This window comes from Chelonoidis abingdonii, chromosome 5 (assembly GCF_003597395.2).
Source record: "Chelonoidis abingdonii isolate Lonesome George chromosome 5, CheloAbing_2.0, whole genome shotgun sequence".
Classification (NCBI taxonomy): Eukaryota; Metazoa; Chordata; order Testudines; family Testudinidae; genus Chelonoidis; species Chelonoidis abingdonii.
In genome coordinates this window covers 54,442,520-54,461,427 of record NC_133773.1, presented here as the reverse complement: position 1 = coordinate 54,461,427, position 18,908 = coordinate 54,442,520, and positions in this window count along the sequence as shown.

Here is an 18,908-nt window from a genome sequence, read left to right as displayed (position 1 = left end):
GATTTTGAAATGCCTTTTGTTCTGAACTGTTCAAAATGGATCCTATTTTTTTCTGAATGCTTTTTGCAAATTTGAAAAACTGTTTTTTATAAATGAAAAACCTGTGTAACCACCTCAATAATATTTTGATATCATTCCATAAAAAATTGAAAGCATGTTAGACACCCAATTTTTTGCAAAAAGTGATAATTTTTACTTCTAAATTTTCCATGAAAAATTCATGTGTGAAAAAGTCTGTGTTTTTTCTTTTTTAATATAAATTTTTTTCAGTCAAACATTTTTGACTATCTCTAATCATAAGGCAGTAGGTCCTTCTTAGTTTCCTTTAATCAATACTATACACGCACATTATTCTGCAATTTAATCAATGTCTTTTCGCTCCCTCATTCATCCTTCATGCTTGAATTGCTGTAATTCAGGGTTTTGATGGGGTGGACGAGGCCTGGAGGCCTCAGGGTCCTACCGCACCCTATCCCAGATATGATCAGTAGAGAAGTCCTCTAAGTGGCCTAGAGTGGTTGCAGGAAGCAGTCAATCAGGGCCAGCAGACTGACTGCAGCTCCTTTTATATGAGTCAGCTGCTGCCTGGAACTGGAGGAGAGAGGACTGTATTCTGGCTGACTGAAAAAGCAGCAGGACCACGGACATCTCAGTGTGGGTAGGGAGCAGGGGAGCAAAGAAGGAGCTTTTGTCTGGCTGCTGGGACTGAGTAAGGAATAAACCCAGGGAGGGCTGCAGGAAGATACTGTCTCCAGAGAGGAATCCCTGGGGATATGGCCCTATGCCAGGGATGGGACAAGTTAAAGAATGTATTCCCTGGAAGGGCTTTGTTCTGTTTCCCATACAGTGTATGTGACTAGGACAGAGGGCCGAGTCACTGAAAAACCGCCTGAGAAACCACCGACAGAGTTCATCATAAACTGAAAAACTGCAGACACATCTGATCAAAAGGGGATGCTTGTGAGAGATGGGTGCCACACCATTACATGGGCTTTAATTTCTGTGCAGTTGTTGGATGTATAAATGGTAATATCAGGTAGGAAGGTTATATTTCCTCTATATTTGGCAGTGGTGTGACTGTGCTAGAATACTGTATCTAAGTCTGGTGTCCACAATTCAAGAAGGATGGGTGAGATCCACAAAGATACTCTGACACCTAAGACCTATTTTCACACATTACTGCAATCCACAAAACTCCTGCCTGGTTGCTGCCTAACCCTGTAGGTGCCAAAACTCACTCAGTGCCTAAATTGTTGCTGCTGGGCATGTGCATTGCAGCCTCATGATAGGCATCCAGACTCCAACCTCCCATGTAAGCCCCAGGCTGATTTGCCAACAGGGAAAGATAGGTGTTTGGCTGAATAAGGCATATCTGGGGATCTAATCCTGTAGGCAATTTCAGAGGCTGCCAACTAGATTGAATGTCTCAGGTAAATTCACACAAAACAGCTGTAGGTGGGATGAGGAGGATCTCCCTTATATCATTTAGCCTAGTGGACAGGATACTCCTGTAGGCAGGTTCCAGTGCCATTCTTCTGGGGGTGGGGAGAAGGGAAATTATGAACAGGGATTGGACACCTGTCATGTGAGTGCCCTACCCACTAGGCTGTGGAATAGTCTGAAGTGGGTCTCCCTCAATCTCTTGCATTAATGCCGTTCTTAAACAAAAGGAAGTATTTCTTTGGACAATGCACTGTCAACCTGTGAAACTCATTGCCAGCAGATGATGTGAAGGCCAAGACTACAACAGGGTTCAAAAAAGAACTAGATAAATTCATGGAGGAGAGGTCCATCAATGGCTATTAGCCAGGATCAGCAAGGATATTGGGTACGTCTACACTATGGGATTATTCCCATTTTACATAAACTGGTTTTGTAAAACAGATTGTATAAAATCGAGTGCACGTGGCCACACTAAGCACATTAATTCGGTGGTGTGCGTCCATGTACCGAGGCTAGGGTCGATTTCCAGAGCGTTCCCCTGTGGGTAGCTATTCCATAGCTATCCCATAGTTCCCGCAGTCTTCCCCGGCCCCTGGAATTCTGGGTTGAGATCCCAGTGCCTGATAGGGTAAAAATCATTCTTGCGGGTGGTTCTGGGTAAATGTCGTCAGTAATTTCTTCCTCCGGGAAAGCAACGGCAGACAATCATTTCGCACCCTTTTTCCCTGGATTGCCCTGGCAGACGCCATAGCACGGCAACCATGGAGCCCGTTCAGCCTTTTATCTCGTCACACCAATACGTATTGCACTGGGATGCCGCTGCAAGAGGCAATACTGCGCGCTACAGAGCAGCATTCATGTGCTTTGCATGATAGCAATGAGATGGTATCAGGTCCATTCTGTACCGTCGTGCCGGTGTAGAAATCTGCAATGGAGATGCTATCTTCGTTCTGTACCGATCTGACTGCTTTTCATCATGTAGTGCCACCTGGAGGTCGGCCGGGGCGCAATAGGCAAACAATGGAATGACCCCGAGTCAATCCTCCTATGATTATAAAATAGCAGTCCTATCCTGCAAGATATTGGGCAAGTGTACAGAGAACCAGTGTACAGAGAACCAGAGAGCACAGCTGCTCCGTGGTCAGATCCGCGAGAAATGAGTATGACAATGCATTCACAGGGGTTGCCCTGAACAACCCATTTGCTCCCTCCTCCCATATTCCCTGAGCCATGGCAGTGTCCCCCCCATTCGGTACATGAGTTAAAAGAATGCAAATTGAGAACACTGATTTTTAGTGAGATAAAGGAGGGGGAGCAGCCTCCAGCTGGTATGATAGTCAGGCAGGACATTAAGTGTGTGGGGGAGAGGAGCCAGTATCCACTGCTATGATAGTCAGGCAGTACATAATCTTTCTTTACACACAAAAGGAGGGATGATGAGCCAGCCCCCTGCATGATGAATGGTTACAGCCGTTTTGTACCATCTACTGGGAATGACCAGGAATCATCCTATTTTTACCAGGCGCCCCCTCGCGCCCCCTCCCGCCCCAGCTGGTCTCACCTGAGCCAGCCAGGAGTACACACGTTATCAAGCTATTGTACGCTGCCACCGGAGGGAAGAGGAGCGATACTGCCTTTACTGCCCCAGCATGGCGTCTACAGCAGCATCATAGACATAGGGTGAATTAAAAAAGTCAAGAAACATTTTTTTCCTTCTTTCACGTGGGGGGGAAGGGGGTACATTGACAAGCTATACCCTGAACCACGCCGGACAATGTGTTTGTGTCTCCAGAGGTAACATGCTTGTTAACAGCAAAAATATTTCTAAATAAATAAATAATATATAGAGGTGAGAAATAACAGACCTCAACTCTATTGTCCCTCTGCAAATTTGTGTGCACAAAGTCAATCAATCCCTTACCTCTCTCTAAAAGTGGAAAGTTTCAAAAAGTTCAATGAATAGAAGATTGTTGGGAGTGGAATAGATCTGGACAAGGAGAAGAAGTCTGGAGATAAATGTGAGAAGGGAGAGACATATTCTCGTTTTGTTAAAATATTGTATGTTTGCTGTTGAAGAAAAAAATCTAGAATACTTAATGTTGTTTTTAGTTAAATAAAGCAATTTAAATGTCTGTCTGGTGATGTTCTCCTCCTAATACAGCATGGCAAGAAAATCCTCCAAATATTAATGATTAACCTGTTGAATTGGAGATAGTTCACCTCCCAGTGACGTCATAAATATCTTCTCCAATTACCTTTGGTAAATGAAATAACCAAATAATCATGCATTTTCTGATACAGCTGTAAATTTAAACTAATCTGAAAAGTTTTCAAAATAAATCACTTTAAAAATGGATAGTGTAGGTTTCATTTTTAGAAGGCACACATCTATCTGTGAGTTGTGAAGCTTATGTATTAAGGTTATAACCACCACCAAGAATGCACTTTTATGTAGAAAACCATGACTAAATTAAGTCTTCCTGATTAGTGATTTAAATCAAATCCACCCTGCTAAATACCTTTGTAGATCTGGGCTGGAGTGAATAGTTTAGAGAGGGTTCAGAGAAGAGGCATTTGAATGATTAAAGGAAAACATATTTTATAGTGGTAGATGCAAGAAGTTCAATCTATTTAGTTTAACAAAGAGAAGGTTAAGTTGTGATTTATCCCAGTTTATAAATTGCTACATATATGATAAAATTTTTATAATACCATCTTCATTCTAGCAGACAAAGGTAGAACAAGATCCAATGGGTGGAAGCTGAACTGAGACAAATTTGGAGATAAGGTGCAAATTTTTAAGTGAGGATAATTAACTATTAGAACAATTTACCAATGATTGTGCTGAATTTTCATCACTGACAATTTTTAAATCAAAGTTGGATACTTTTCCTAAATATATGCACTAGTTCAAACAATAATTAAATCAGGAAAGTCCTACGTTAGACAGGAGTTCACACTAGATGATCACAATAATCTTTTCTGGCCCTATAATCTATAGGTCTACATAATTTCTCAGTATTGATGATCTCGGTAAGAGAGTTACACTTAATGCAATACAACATTCATTATGAAACTTCCTTTTGTTGGAGCTTTATTGTATCCATTACAGAAACGCAACAGATGTGTGGTCTAGTAAGATTGATTACTTACTTTCACAGGGATGCAATTTTATAAACTACTAATTACTCAAATGGAATCAATACTGTGGTGTCAGTCTCAGCTCTCTGAAAATTTTAGCTTCCTTTCTTAATTTACACTGATCAATCTACCAACCTGACCTCTTACCATAATTTCAATGCAAAGAGAAATGATACATTTCTTCACCTTCAGGGGGAAAAAATTCTAACCCCCAACTTGAATCTAATCTGTAGTAAATCAATTTTTTCTCCCTTCCAGTGACTGTTGCCTAGCGTTAGTAGCAGGCATTCAATGTAAGAGTATCTGAAAGACACCCGCTACACACAGAATAATCTTAGTCATTCTGATGATAAATTTTGGCAAATATTCATCTTGACCTTTCTTATCTGTAAGACTGCTCACACCTAAATGTGTGAATCTGCCATTGAAAATGTGAGACAACCACTTTAGCCACTCACGAGAAAAGATAAATTTTGACACTATAAGGGCTAGATCCTACAAACCCAACTCACTAGTATTCCTTATTCCAAGAAGTAGCCAACAGGATTACTTCAGTGAGTAAGAACTATTCACATGAATAAGAGTTTGCAGTATCTAGCCCTAGTTTGTTATGTTTCTCCAAGATTAAATATTGTTAAGATGGAAGCTTCTTCCTCGCATTTATTGTCTTTTCTAAGTTTTGCCAGTGCTAGTCCTGGTAAAATTTCATACATTACAAAGTGACATACTGAAATTTCTCCACTTTCACCACTGAAACCTTCAGAGATTCCTAAGGTGGATCCCTCTTTGGTATAGAGGAGATAACTGCTGGCAGAGCACTTTTCCGGGGTTGGGAGGGATCTTTTCCTTTGGAGTGCTCTGAATTCCTCCCCTTCCTCCATTCCAAAATGGTCTGAAGCTGTACAGCTTCAGGCATGCTCCCAAGCTTACTTGTTGAAGAAGGCATTGTGGAGGGCTGAAGCAGTTTATGATGGGATTTTTGTCTGGTGATTTTAAATTTTATTGGTCTGCTGCATGGTTATTCAATGAGATGTGAAAGGGTGCAGAGAGGAGACTTTGGATGATTTGTAAAGTATAAATGTATGTTAAGTGTGTTCAGCATTATGGATTTCTTAGCTCACAGTCAAAGAAATTATGGTGGGCTGGCTTTCCCAAAACATCTGTCAATCCTATATATATACTGGACTATACACGACTGGATAGCGTAGTGGTTAAGAGCGCCGCCCTTTGATACGGGAGACCGCCCTTTGATACGAGAGACCGGGGTTCAAATCCCGGTTGGTACCCAACTTTCCAGTAGGGGTCCTTGGGCAAAAGACCCCCTAACGCTTCAGCTGCCTACCTCAAATATGAGAGTGACACGAACTAGGAGAGTCATGCCGGCTCGGACGTCGCCCGGATTAACAAGGTCCGCGCCAGATGTTGAGGAACCAGGACAATCTGACGATAAGTGGGCTACTGGAACAAACCATTCATGGACGAGACAAGAGAACCTGGAATTGATGGAATGCTACTACAACAGTAGACCTAATGAGAGGGGATATATGAAACGTATGAGGGGACTGTGGATGGACAAAAGACCTACATCCACACTTACTGAGAAACAGCTAGTTACCCAACGCTTCAACATAGTAAAGAGGAAGCTGCTCTCACAGCTTGAGATAGACCAACTCCACATTACATCCCAGACTCAAGAAGACCTGGAAGAACAAGTGGATGTGCAGCCCACACCTGAAGCTGAAACTTCACTGCCACCCCCTCCATTGCAGAGCACAGCAGCTGATATGAGGCATAAGATCATGGAGAAACTAGCTACAGTCAATCCTCGAGACCGATTACCAAGGCTCAGTGGAGAAGTACCATCAGATAGTATGTTAGAAGATGCCAATAGAGCCCTCATGACAATCCCTACTACCACCATAACTCAAACCAATGAACTGGTATACGCTACAGCCTCTGTAATCCTGGAGATGCTTGGCTACACGATCAAGAAGAACAACAGTATGTACCCACCCTGGAAAATGAGGTTGGAGGATAAGATCAAGGCGACTCGGAGAGAAGTTAGTCAGCTGGTGGAACTACAGAAGGGTGTAGAGATTAAGGATAAGACTCGGCTACTGAAAAAATACAAGGGCCTGACTCCATCTGAAGCCCTAGAGACTGCTAAACAAAGGCTCACAGCACTGGCTACCAGGCTAAGGAGATACACTAGAGAAGCAGAGGCCAAAAAAGTAAATGCCCTGTTCTCCAAAGAACCATCCAAGGTGTACTCCCAACTGCAGTGCAACAACACAACAACAGCAGAGCCACCAGCAGCAGAAACTGAACAGTACTGGAAGAACATATGGGAGAAAGAGAAGACTCATAACACCAGTGCAAAGTGGCTGCAGGACCTGAGAACAGAGCACAGCAATCTCCCAGAACAGAAACCAGTCACCATCACAGTAGAAGACATCCAGCAGCGGGTCAAGAACATGAAGAGCTGGACAGCACCTGGACCAGACATGATCCACACCTACTGGCTAAAGAAACTAACAGCAGTGCATGAACGCCTAGCAGCACAGATGAACCAGCTGCTAGCAGCAGGCTCCCACCCAAACTGGCTAACACAAGGAAGGACAGTGCTGATCATGAAAGACCCCTGCAAGGGGACAGAACCGTCCAACTACCGGCCAATAACCTGCCTCCCCACAACATGGAAAGTCCTATCAGGCATCATAGCTGCCAAGCTACAGGACCACATGGGCCAGTACATGAGCACAGCTCAGAAGGGCATTGGGAACAACACCAGAGGCTCAAAACACCAGTTGCTCATAGATAGAGCAGTCGCCCAAGACTCAAGGTCTAGACAGACCAATCTGAGCACAGCCTGGATTGACTACAGGAAAGCCTACGACTCAATGCCGCACACGTGGATCTGTGAATGTCTGGCGCTATACAAAGTCAACAGGACACTAAGGACCTTCCTCAAGAACTCAATGGGACTATGGAAGACAACACTGGAAGTCAACTCAAGGCAGCTTGCACAAGTGGCCATCAAGTGCGGCATATACCAAGGTGATGCACTGTCCCCGCTGCTGTTCTGCATAGGCTTAAACCCCCTCAGCCAGATAATCACAAGGACTGGATACGGGTACAGGTTCAGGAGTGGAACTACCATCAGCCACCTCCTCTACATGGATGACATCAAGCTGTATGCTAAGAATGAACGAGACATCGACTCGCTAATCCACCTGACGCGGATCTACAGTGAGGATATCGGGATGTCATTCGGACTGGAGAAGTGTGGCCGGATGGTAGTGAAGAGAGGGAAGGTAGTCAAGACTGATGGGGTGGAACTACCAGCGGGCCACATAGCAGACATACAGACCAGCTACAAGTACCTTGGCATCCCACAGTCACATGGAAACCACGATGAGGAGGCAAGGAAGACAGCAACATCCAAGTATCACCAAAGGATAAGACAGGTCCTGAAGAGCCAGCTCAGTGGGAAGAACAAGATCCACGCCATCAACAGATACGCCCTGCCGGTCATCAGATACCCTGCCGGTATAGTGAGCTGGCCAAAGGAGGACATGGAGGCTGCCGATGTGAAGACCCGGAAGCTCCTCACAATGCACGGAGGTTTCCACCCCAAGTCCAACACCCAGAGACTGTATACTAGCCGGAAAGAAGGCGGGCGGGGCTTGGTGAGCGTCAAAGCCACTGTCCTGGATGAAACCCGGAACATCCAGGAGTACATCAGTAAGATGGCCCCCAAAGATGAGCTGCTGAGAGAATGCCTGAGGCAGCAGCAGACATGGGAGGAAGACCAAGCAGAAGAAGTGCCATGGCAAGACAAGACCCTGCATGGGATGTACCATCGACAGATAGCTGAGGTGGCTGACATTGGGAAATCCTACCAGTGGCTGGAAAGGGCTGGACTAAAAGACAGCACTGAGGCACTGATCATAGCAGCACAGGAACAGGCACTGAGCACCAGATCCATTGAAGCAGGGGTCTACCACACTAGAGAGGACCCAAGGTGCAGACTGTGCAGAGAGGCCTCAGAGACAGTCCAACACATAGTGGCAGGATGTAAGATGCAGGCAGGAACAGCATACACTGAACGGCACAACCAAGTGGCTGGCATTGTGTACAGGAACATCTGCACAGCGTATGGGCTAGACCCTCCCAAGACCAGATGGGAGATTCCACAGAAGGTTGTGGAGAATAGCAGGGCTAAGATTCTGTGGGACTTCCAGATCCAGACGGACAGGCAGGTACTGGCCAATCAACCAGACATCGTGGTAATAGACAAGGACCAGAAGACAGCAGTGGTGATAGATATAGCAGTGCCAAGTGACAGCAACATCAGGAAGAAGGAATATGAGAAGCTGGAGAAGTACCAGGGCCTGAAAGAGGAACTAGAGAGGATGTGGAAAGTGAAGGCCAAAGTGGTCCCAGTGATGGTAGGAGCACTCGGGGCTGTGACTCCTAAGCTGGGTGAGTGGCTCTAACAGATCCCAGGAACATCAGAGCTCTCTGTCCAGAAGAGTGCAGTGCTAGGAACAGCTAAGATACTGCGCAGAACCCTCAAACTCCCAGGCCTCTGGTAGAGGACCCGAGGTTGAGGAAGACACATACCACCCATTGGGGTTAGAGGGGAATTTTTTTTTTAATATATATATATATATATGAATGGGAATTGGCTATTAAAATCATAACTATGGTAATAAGCACTCTCCTCCAAAATTTAAAATCTACACTTTTGAATTGTTTTTAATCATATAAATACCCAAAGTAGTACTAAAACACAAATGCTGTGAATCAGTAGGTTAGTAGTTCATGACCCAGATGTGCTTGAATGCCTTTAATTTTGATAATTCACTTTAGATTACATTTTAAAAAATGCCTGAGGCTGGTAATGGTGCAACATACCCTTACACTATGAAAAGTAGTTTCCACTAGATGAGTAAGATAAAATAACAGGGAAAAGGCTATAAATGCTTTCTTTATTATTTTGAAAATATTTGTTTGTTAATATTTTTTAAAATAGAAGTATCTTAGACTTCCTGGCTGCTGTTTGAAAAATAGTTATCCTGACATATTCCTTCCCAGAGAGATTTCAGGAAATATGAATTTTGAGAGAGATCAAATATAAGCATCTCCTCTTCACAATACCTTTCTCTTCCCTTCCTTAAATAATTTCATCACTGACTTTTTGGTTATATGTGTCTGTGTGTTACAAGTGACTTCACTTTATGGTCCAATATCCTATTTTGAGATTAGCTAATAAACTGCTACAGATCAAGTCAAGATTTTATCCATGTATTTGACGCACCGCTGGAAACGTGATCGTGTTGTCCGTTGCATCAGCAGTAGGTTAATAATTGGAAACAGGAGGAATTGGAGTCCATGTGGCTAGATACATTATTAATATTTATTATTTATTGATAGCATGCTTGGCATAATCAAATTATAGCAGTGCAGCTTTCTCACATAGACTAAAGGAAGTAAGTTTAAAGATACCATTGGCAGAAAGGTAAGGAGATAGTCTTGAAAGGAATGGAGCAAATAAAGAGAGTGTATTTTCCAGGAAATTCTGACTTTGTGCCAGGAAGTGAAACCTTAACTACTTTTGGTATATTTACATTTTGAGGAACAATTAATGCAATAGAGTTGAAATGTGCCCAGCCTCAAAACCCCACACCCTAATTCTCCACAGTTTAACATATTTCTCCACTCCCTGCATTCATTATTAAGTAAGTGATCATCATAATTCAACATGCTCTAAGTAACTATTTGCTTCAGAGTAAACCTTAATAACTAACCTGCTAATGCATTTTTGACAGCCTACACCAGACTTTCCCCTATATGTTGTCTCAGTGTTTTATTAGTTTCTGGGGACAAATGATAATAAATTTTACTAGCTGGCTCTGAAAATAAACTAAAATTTAATGTGTTTTAAATTATAGCATCCTCCACTTCAATGCGATCAGCTTAATCTGCCCAACCACATCCTAGACATGTTCACTTTTATGGCTTCATAACAGAGACAAGCAAATTGATTAATAATGTAAAATGCTTGTAATACAGATTAAAGAAGACAGGTATTTTTATTGCTAAAAGCAAAACAAACCCAGCAACCAGCAGCTTAGTTTAGTGACTGAGAATAGGTTAGAAGGCAGCAATAGCTGAGATCTAATCCCAGTCTTTCTAGTGGCTCGCAAGGCCATATTAATTTCTGACCTCCTAAACTATAACTAGACCACACAAGATTATGTGACTTGTGTAAAGCATTTGTTTTTATCAGGAGTGTACATGTGATTAAATGCAGATCTGATGTGAATGTACCAGGATTGGTGGTGCTAAATTTGCAAACTATATCCATTCATCTTTGCCTTATGTAGAGACTAATTGTCAGTATACTGACAGCATGGAAAAGGAATGTTGGGATAATCAAACTTCCATTGATGTTCAGTAGAAGTTAGCTGCCTAACTCCCTTAGGTGCCTTTGATAATTTCAGATTAAGTAATCAAGGATACCTGAGAGTAAACATGAATGTGATCTGCAATTAATACAAACTAATCCTGCTATTTTGAGTATTTATTCCAATAGTGTATGTTATATTTGTGACATCTCTCTGAAAAGTAATATATCATGCCCACTGGGAGTGTGGCATGAAGTGTCAGAGGCTGGTGTTCCTTTGGGCTTCTTTGTATGTTCCTGGCACTAAACGCCTTCATGAACTTGGAAAATAAATTGTGGTGTTTTACTAATGTCAGATTGTTGTTTTTAACGTAGTTAGCCAGCTGCTTCCTTTAGTGATTTGATGGTGTTTTCCTAACCTTTCTGTGGGCGATGTGACTGCTGTTCAAAACAACTATTATCTCAAATGCCCAAAAGAAGTTCATGTACTCAGTACTTGTTAATACAACTATCCTGAACACAAGTAATATATTTATTGCTCTGAGTATATTGAAAAGGCAAATAAGTTGAAGAAATGACTGCCAAAGGCCACACCGGCATTTTAAAGCAGTAAACAGAACTGAAGCACTCTGCTTTGCTTGGTTCTGGGAAAATAGACCCAGCTCCACAAAGGTAATTAGGTATCAAACCCCACATTCGGGTACCTAAATCCCAGTTTTAGGCTCCACTGTGATCCACAAAACCCCTGCTTGGCTGCTGTCAATTGCTGTAGGTGCCTAAATTCACTTGGCACCTACATTTTTAGGATAAAAGTTCTGTAGGTGCCTAAGGTCTTGTCTACATGGTGCCAGCAAAGGGCTCTGGAGGGGTGTGATTTGTAGAATGTTCTAACTGCCCTGCTGGCACATTCTAAAAGGTAGTTTGCAGGAGGCAGGAGCACTTTCCTGATGGCATGTAGAAAAGCCCTGAGCTTCTGCCTGTGGGCATATGCACTGGATGCCTATCTCTTGCCTAAGCCCCAGCATGATTCCCAAACCAGGAAAAGATAGGTTGAGGAGTGCCTATCTTGCCTGTGCAGCTTGAGCTGGTAGGTGTGCTCAGAGCCCACCCACTGGATCAAACCCCATTCAAAATTCAGGATTGCTCACCTTGTAACGTCTAGTCTAGTGCTTTTGTTAGAACATGCACTTGGGAGACCCAGGTTCAGTTTCCCTAAGTCAGTACTCTAACCACTGGACTATAGATTAATTTCATCTTGCTTGCTCTCTCCTCTCAACCCCAGATCCTTCCCAGAAGAATTAATTCTGTCTTTCTATCCCCCAAAAGAATTAATTTACACTGTAGCAATTATTTACACTACCAATTAATATGACCCACGGTATGGACTTTGGAAAGAATTATTCCTGGTGTAACTCCAGTGGCTTCAATGGAGTTATATTAGGGATGAATTTGGATTAATATTATTTATTCACTTCACAGTAATGTGCAAAGATTTGGCTAAGCTTTGTAAAGTTCTTGTGTAACATGCTATCAGTGTTTGCACTCCACCTCTTTGCATCGTGCCTATTTTTGCATCATACTGAGGAATGTATATTGGGTTCTGCTGAGGTGTGTGGGGCGGGGTCATTATAAGGAAGGTGAGGGGAGAGGGGCTTTCTAGAACAAGAGGGTTTGAATCAAGCCTTAAATTCGGCCGGAGCTGTCCAGACCAGAGCTCTAGTAAATATTTTTCAAACCTTGGAGTGTGGGGGCGGGGGTCAGAGAGCCAATTTCAGGGGGTCCACAGTCACCCTGGCACATCCGATGAGGCTTGAGCCCTAGTGTGTGGGTAGACACACGCACACCCCTTGCAGGGCTGGAACCCCAAAAACCCTGCCTCGCATCTGAAGCCCGGAGCCCTGAATGGGGAGGGTGTGGGGAGTTTCAGGAAATACACTATGAGCAGTTAAGCTCTGGTTTGAACTGAGTAGTCAGGTAGGAGTAATTCAGGAATAGCTAATCATAGGGAGAAGTTTTTAACTAAACTTTTATTAATAGTAAAATAATATAAAACCAGATCCCAGGAATAGGGTATCTGGGGACTCTCTGTTGTATGTGGACTTTTGAGAGCAAGCTAAGAAAAGTGTCTGCTCACAGCATGGAATATGAAAATTGCTATTTAAATGTTAAATTAAATGGGAGTAACTAAACTTTGTGATGTGTACATTTCAGTTCCAAGTCCTCATGTAATACTGTCATTGAAACTGGGTATTTCTCCTTTTTCCTTAGCTTCATTTGTCCTATGACATTTCATGTTGGAAACTACGGTGCAAACTCTACGTCAAAGAGGCTGCATTCATATGTTGCTGTAAGATGTTTAGCACATCCATGGGTATTATTGAATAATAATCAACATATATAATTTACTTCTCTTAATAATCATTTTATTATTACACTTCTAAAAGCTCAAAGGAAGGTTGTACCAATAGAAGATGAGAAACAACATGTAACCTGATAAACTAGCTTATTTTTAGAAGTCAAAGAATTGTATTCTTAGTAGTAGCAGCAGCAGCTCACAGAGGCTTCAACCAAATCAGGGCTGTAGTATGCCACTTTCTGTACAGACATGTAGTAAAATAGAATTCCTGTCCCCAAGGGAATCTAATCTTAATTTAATATGAAATGGAAGCAGTGGGGAACCAACCAAATGGAGGAGATAAGAGAAATATGGGGTAATATGGGCCCCACACTACAAGAAGGATGTGGAGAAATTGGAAAGAGTCCAGCGGAGGGCAACAAAAATGATTAGGTGGCTGGAGCACATGACTTATGAGGAGAGGCTGAGGGAACTGGGATTGTTTAGTCTGCAGAAGAGAAGAATGAAGGGGGGGATTTGATAGTTGCTTTCAACTATTTGAAAGGGGGCTCCAAAGAGGATGGATCTAGACAGTTCTCAGTGGTAGCAGATGACAGAACAAGGAGTAATGGTCTCAAGTTGCAGTGGGGGAAGTTTAGGTTGGATATTAGGAAAAACTCTGTCACTAGGAGGGTGGTGAAGCACTGGAATGGATTATCTAGGGAGAGGGTGGAATCTCCTTTCTTAGAGGTTTTTAAGGTCAGGCTTGACAAAGCCCTGGCTGAGATGATTTAGATGGGAATTGGTTCTGCTATTAGCAGGGGGTTGGACTAGATGACCTCCTGAGGTCCCATCCAACCCTGATATTCTATGATACAAGTATGTTTTGCATAAATTAGCTGTATCGGCAACCTTTGGCACATGGCTCGCCAGTGGGCCGGGCTGGTTTGTTTACCTGACGCATCAACAGTTTCAGACGATCGCGGCTCCCACTGGCTGTGGTTCACCGCTCCAGGCCAATGGGGGCTGTGATAAGCGGCGTGGAAAGAGGGATGTACTGGCCGTTGCTTCCCGCAGCCTCCATTGGCCTGGAGTGGCGAACCGCAGCCAGTGGGAGCTGCAATAGGCCAAAACTGCTGACGCGGCAGGTAAACAAACTGGCCAGGTGCATCAAGGCGAGCCGCATGCCAAAGGTTGCCGATCCCTGCTGTATGCTCTATTTGTAGATCTAGAGGGTTGTGTTGTTTGCTTTATTGAGATAAATAAGGAGCTTGGCATAATGATTTTCCTAGCCATTATCAGCTAATAGTGTTCCCTAAGTATCATGGTTGAAATAGCTTTATGGATTTTATCACTTTTTAAAAAAATTTTTAGGGTAGCATTCTACACATGGGGAACATGGGAGAGAGCAAAAAGATGTTTGAGAGAAAGCTGACAAATAAGTAACGGATGCTGGCTTTGTTGGAGGTGCAGAGGGCAGGGACGGCTACAGGCGCCAGGGGAGCAGGCACATGGCTGGGGTGGCAAGCTGCAGGGGTCGGCCTGCCGGTCGCCATGAGGGTGGAAGTCAGGCTGCCTTTGGCGGCATGCCTGTGGGAGGTCTGCCAGTCCCGCGGCTTTGGTGGCAATTCGGCAGCAGGTATGCTGAAGGCACGGGACTGGTGGACCTCCCGCAGGCATGCTGCCAAAAGCCGCCTGACTGCCATGCTTGGGACGGCAAAATACATAGATCTGCTCCTGGTAAAGGGATAATTGACAAAATAAGAATGAGACAGTGGAGCAGATAGATTGGGAAGTAAACTATGAAAGCCTTAAAGTTAAGGACCAGCACTGGAATCCACGAAAGGACCTCAGCATGGCAATTCCAAGCATCCCAATACCTAACTTTTCAGTGCCTAGAAAACTGCAGGAACACCGTTGTGATCTTCAAAGCCTGAGTTAGGTGCCAAGGCTCCTGTACAATGAATGGGGGAAGATAGGAGCCTGAGATTGTGATCCACAAACCTAGCACGCTAGGTGGGAAGCCATCTAAGCTACCCAGTGGGAGATGGTGAGGAAAGGGGTGTGTGCTAAGCCCTGCCTCTCTCAGAAATAGGGACCTAAATCCAAGTTGCAGGGAGGCACCTGATTTGGTTTGTGATCTGTAAACCAGGAGAAGATAGGCATTTGGTTGCCTAAGTGGTCTGTGGAGCCAAAATCAAAAGAGGCTGGTAGGAGGAGGCAGCCCTCCCTTATCATCTTTGGCCTAGTGTACTCACCCAGGATGTAGGAGACCACCAGTTTAAGTCATCCCTCCAACTGAGGGAAGAACAGATAAGAACAGAAATCAGCCACTTCTCAGGTAAGTGCTGTAACCACTATGCTACAGAATATTCTGATGTGGGTCTCCCTTAGTCTGTCATATTGAAATTGTTCCACTTTAATTAAATTGTTTAATAAATATTAGCTGGGCTACTGAAAGTGTTAAAATCACTCTGTAGCCTAATGGGTAGAGCAGTTGCCCAAGAGGTGGCCAATCCCTGTACAAATCCCTTCTCTCCCTCAGGAGGAGGGCCTTGAATTGGGGTGGGGATGTCTACCACATCCTAGGTGAAGTACTCTAGCTCCTAGGCTAGTTTTATAAGGGAGGTTCTGATCCTTCTCCCACCCTTCCCCAGCTTGTTTGGGTGAGCTAGCTTGAGAGGCCTGACCTGGTAGATGGCCTCTGAGCGCACCTACTAGATCAGTCCCTTGCATGTGAGTTAAGCAGCTGAATTCCTGTCGTCTTCAGTTTGTAAATTGCTCTGGGGCTTGGGGTGGGAGATAAGTGTCCGGGTGGTTGGAGGGAGGCAGCAGTGCACATGGTCAGAGGGAGAAATATAGGTATCTAGGGAGCTTTTACTGCAGAAATGTAGGAACTGAGTGCATTTAGGTGTCCAGGCTTAGGGGGCAGCAAAGTGGGAGTTTTGTGGATTGCAGTGGTACCTTTGTGGCTCGCACTCAAGAAGCTTGTATTTGATAGGTGAAATAAGAAGGGAGGGACTCAAAGCAGGGTTGAGGAGGAGGATGTTGTAAGAATGGGGCACATAGATGATCTTACCAACCAAATAGACCTGAACAGGACAAAATTGTACTAGTAGTCAAGGTGTGAAATGGCCTGGAGGAAAGTTTTGGTGGTGGTGTTAGAGGCAATAAGGTTTCTTTGAAATCTTGTGTAGGAAGATATAGATACAGCCTGGGATGTTGATCTAATGAGAGGGCATAGTCAATAAGACACAGGTTATAGGCCTGATTAACTAAGAGAATGTTGGCGTGGCCCACAATACCTGTCTCATAGAACTGGAAGGGATCCTGACAGCTCATTGAGTCCAGCCCCCTGCCTTCACTAGCGGGACCAAGTACTGATTTTTGCCCCAGATCCCTAAGTGGCCCCTCAAGGATTGAACTCACAATCCTGGGTTTAGCAGGCCAATGTTCAAACCGCTGAGCTATATGGCAAAGTAAAAGAGTGAAAGGGAAAATCTTGGCAGGGGGCAGGTAATTGAGAGCTCACTTTTAACCATGCTGAGTTTGTTGTCTGTCATTGAAATAGAAATGTAAGAAAGACAGGCCAAGATATGGGATTGGACTGAGGAAGACTGATCCAGAGTGGAGAGGTAGATTTGTGAGTAACTGATGAAAATAGAGTTGTCAATAGGGTGACCAGATGTCCTGATTGTATAGGGACAATCTCAATATTTGGGCCTTTTTCTTAAATAGGCTCCTAATGCTCCCCACACCCATCCCATTTTTTCACACTTGCTATCTGGGCACCCTAGTTGTCAAAGCCATGTGAAGGGTACGATCGCCCATTGTTAAGGTGTAAAGGAAGATTAGGAGGGGACTTTGTCATTATATAAATTTATACTTAAACTGACATGGTTCCATTAAAATTTAAGGTCTCTGTGACAACTGGGAAGCTCCAAATTTAAGGTTCTCATTGCCCCTTAAGTTGGGCATATTATAAGTACATATTGGTAAAGATTTTGGGCAGTTCTCTTATGTTTGTGTGCTAGGCACTGTACAACGACAGAAGAGTGTGCTCAGATGGATAGAGCTAAATGTATATCTTAATATTTATGCATGTTGTAAGAAAACTGAGTTAGATGGGGGGGAAATGTCATTGATGTGTCTAGACCTTTAAATTCTAATTACATTAACCCAGTTTTATGCACCTAATTTTCCTTTTTTAAAAAAAAAAAAAAGAAAAAAAGAGAGAACTTTAGAGTTCTGGTGCACTTATCCAACTGTGGTAAGCATAGTTCTAACATGAGACAAGGATTGTTCATTCAAATCCAATTACAGTAGCTGTATTGATATTTTCTGTGTGTGTTTAGAGGGCTGGATATGTGTTGCTATAGACACAATTATGACATGTTGATTTGTATGGCAAACAGCATGCATTTAAATAAACATACCAGGTCACAAAGGTTTCTGTAGTGCAGGGTTCGGCAACCTTTCAGAAGTGCTGTGCCCAGTCTTCATTTATTCATTCTGATTTAAGGTTTTGGGTGCCAGTAATACATTTTAATGTTTTTAGAAGTCTCTTTCTAGAAGTCTATAATATATAACTAAACTATTTTATGTAAAGTAAATAAGGTTTTAAAAATGTTTAAGAAACTTCATTTAAAATTAAATTAAAATGCAGAGCCCCCCAGACCAGTTGCCAGGACCCAGGCAGTGTGAGTGCCACTGAAAATCAGCTCGTGTGCCGCCTTCGGCACCCGTGCCATAGGTTGCCTACCCCTGCTGTAGTGGGAAACAGGTTTGGACCAGACACTTGTGTCGGTGGGAGATTAAGGAGAGAGCTTCTGCAGCTAGGATGAGGTTCAAGTCCTAGGAATTTGTCAGCAGAGCTTGGGGAAGATTAGCAAGCTTCTGCAGTTGAGTGAATAGTCAGATTAGTACTTGTCCAATACTTGACTCTTTGAGGGTTTATATGCAGTGGTGTTGTAGCCCTGTTGACTCCAGGATATTAGAGAGAGAAGGTAGGTGAGGTAATATCTTTTATTAGACTAACTTCTGTTGGTGAGAGAGACAAGCTTTTCCTGAAGAAGAGCTCTGTGTGGCTCGAAAGCTTGTCTCTGTCACCAACAGAAGTTGGTCCAATAAAAGATATTATCTTGTCTCCTTTGGGAGCTGTTAGCATGGTCGTGTACCTGGCATGGTTCACTCCCATCCCTGACACCTGTCCGTTTTGTGGTTTGAGGGAGACCCTGACACACATCTGTCTGCAGTAAGCCAGGTTGCAGCCCCTTTTCCAGTTCCTCCAGAACCTCCATTTGAGATTTTGGCTGCACTTTTCCCACACCTTTTTCATATATGCACACCTTATCCATGGCCCCACAAAATCATGAGACCGCGTCATCAACCTCTTCCTTGTGCTGGCTAAAGTGGCCATCTAGGGTACAAGGAGGAGGATGCTGGACAGGGAGCTGCTCTGCAATTGTGGGACTTAGTTCTGTTCCTCCCATGTTTCATGCATCCAGGCAGAGTTCCTTTGGGTGATGTCCACTGGCTCCCTAGACACCTTTGAGGAGCAGTGGGTGCTGTCTGGGG